This window comes from Balaenoptera musculus, chromosome 2, assembly GCF_009873245.2.
Source record: "Balaenoptera musculus isolate JJ_BM4_2016_0621 chromosome 2, mBalMus1.pri.v3, whole genome shotgun sequence".
Lineage (NCBI taxonomy): Eukaryota > Metazoa > Chordata > Mammalia > Artiodactyla > Balaenopteridae > Balaenoptera > Balaenoptera musculus.
The window spans coordinates 101,090,285-101,092,711 of NC_045786.1; the positions used below are offsets into that span (position 1 = coordinate 101,090,285).

At 43.4% G+C, this 2,427-nt stretch overlaps 1 non-coding gene across 1 annotated transcript; it reads right to left on the minus strand.

Annotated features, from left to right (window-relative positions):
• Positions 1 to 1,154: 1,154 nt before the first annotated feature.
• Positions 1,155 to 1,346, minus strand: LOC118891498. The gene has a single exon (XR_005019065.1). It is a non-coding gene; the product is annotated as a U2 spliceosomal RNA (small nuclear RNA).
• Positions 1,347 to 2,427: the final 1,081 nt, after the last annotated feature.

A 2,427-nucleotide genomic window follows, 5' to 3' on the forward strand; every position in this document is an offset into this window, starting at 1 on the left:
TATTTTGGGGTGGCATATTCTGCTACCCTTCAACACTCAACATCATAAAACAATGGAAAAGTAGAAGGGCAAGAAGGTCCCCTTATAAACAAAGGCCATGATTTTACAATGTATCTCTCTACAGTAAGAAATGACATTCTTTATCAAAAGAAAGACAACTCCTCCAAAGAAGAGGACTCTTCTAAAGAAAATCTCTGCATGAGAGTCTGTTTTCCAATTCTTTTCCCTTGTATTTTCACTTTCTCCTTCAGATCCCTCCTTTTGCTTCTCTCTGCTATTGCATGTAACAGCTCCATCTTTTAAACTTTGGCCCTAGTGTGGCCAAAACCCCCTTTCCTTGTATGACAGTGTGATATAACCAGAAATATACATTTGTTCTTCATCTCCGGTTCCTGGCACAGAACTCCTTAAACCCTCATTATTTCCTAAGTGGTAAGAGCAATAGGAACATCTTTTGTTATAATACTTGTTTTTGTCCCCAGTTTCGGAAATAGCTCCAGAGCAATAAAGGTAGAAGGAATGTCTTTTGTTATTCGTAACAAACCCGTTTCAACCACACTGGAGTTTATGTTAATGAAGTGACTTTTGGGAAGTCCCTAAGGATGGGGGCTAGATGCCAGGGGAATGATTGCCACATGATTCCAAGGTTGGAACTTTCAGTTCCTCCTCAAGGTCGAGGAAGGGGAGGGGGCTGGAGATTGAATTCAATCACCAATGGCCAATTATATAATCAATCATGCCTATGTAATGAAGCCTCCATTAAAAAAACGCTAACCAAAAGGGTTCCAAGAACTTATAAGTTGCTTATCACATCCAGATGCTGGGAGGGTCACACATCCCGAGAGGGAATGGAAGCTCTTTGCCTCTTCCCCAGTATCTCAACCTATGCATCTCTTCTTTAGGGCTGTTTCTTTTCTTCTCTTTTCTTTTCTTTTCTGTATTTATTTTTGGCTGCATTGGGTCTTCATTGCTGTGCGCAGGCTCTCTCTAGTTGAGGCGAGCAGGGCTACTCTTCGTTGCGGTGTGCGGGCTTCTCATTGCAGTGACAGCACAGGGATCGAACCTGCGCCCCCTGTATTGGAAGGCGGATTCTTACCCACTGGACCACCAGGGAAGTCTGGTTATTGCTTTTTAAACTTCAGTTATTATCCCCAGAGGAGTGCACCAGTCCTGGAGATACTGCAATACCAGATCAATGTGTGAAGTGGATGGAGCAAGCTCCTACTCCAACTTCCTGCTCCAAAAAATCTGTTTAATATGTTGTTCTCAGAAAGAGAACGTATCAGATATTAAACTGATAAGAACAGATACTACACTTGATCTTAGCCAAAAGGCCGAGAAGCGATGGAACTTTAATTTTTATTAATTCAAATCTAAGTAGCCACATGTGGCTAGTAGCTGTCGTATTGGAGAGAGCAACTTTAGAGCTATTGTACTCAGTTCCTTTGTTTACTCTAAGGGTCACACCATATTCATAGTTCATTCAAAAGGCGATGACACCCATTTGAAACCAAAGAATGATCTATCCCTGCCAGGCCTGAACTGTCAGGTCATCAGTTCCACCTACTTCTGGAATATTTAATATGATTTACAGGCACAGGAAGGAGGTGTGGTGCTCCAAGGACAATGGTGCTTCAAGGACAAAGGACGACCCTGCCTGAAAATGTTTCGACGTCACACCCCCTACCGGACTCAATCAATCGCCCTCCCCACCATGTTTCGATGGTTACGAAATTCCTGAGCCCGCCTGTCCCAAATAAGGAAAGGCATCTTCCCTGTCTCACTCCCACCCTATAGAAGGAAGGTATATGTGCCTCAACCATCAGTAAACAAAATTTTCACCTCGGACCATTCTTTTGTATTCTGGCTATAAAAACTGATCAATAGCACGTGTTCAGGCTCGACTCTCCCAGACTACTAGGAAGTCGGCCCGGTGTTCTGGCAGCAACCCTTCCCTCTAATAAACTCTATCTTCTTTACATTCTACCTTGTGTCTGGAAATTCTTTTCCAACGCGCGTTCAGACCACAACAAGAGGGTTTGTCAAAATTAGTTTCCACCCATAAAGACCATATTAATACTTTAATCACACATAAAATCATATGTAAAATTGTTACCGAGTCCAAGCTCGCTCTGCATGCTGCACGACAGGCCAATAAATCGGAGAGAGGTGTTGAGGCAAGGGATACAATACGACTTTATTCCAAAAGCCGGCAGACTGCGAAGACGGCAGACTAGTGTGTCCGAAAAACCATCTTATGGGGTTTGGATGCCAGTTCCTTTTATAGAACAGAGAGGGGGAGGAGATGAGGAAGTAAAGTAAAGAGACCATAAGAATTGCAATGTCCCCTGGAATGGCCAGCCTTGGGGAGAGGTTGTGTTAATTTCTTCTTTCTTGCAGCCATCCACAGGTGGACAGGGTCAGGAT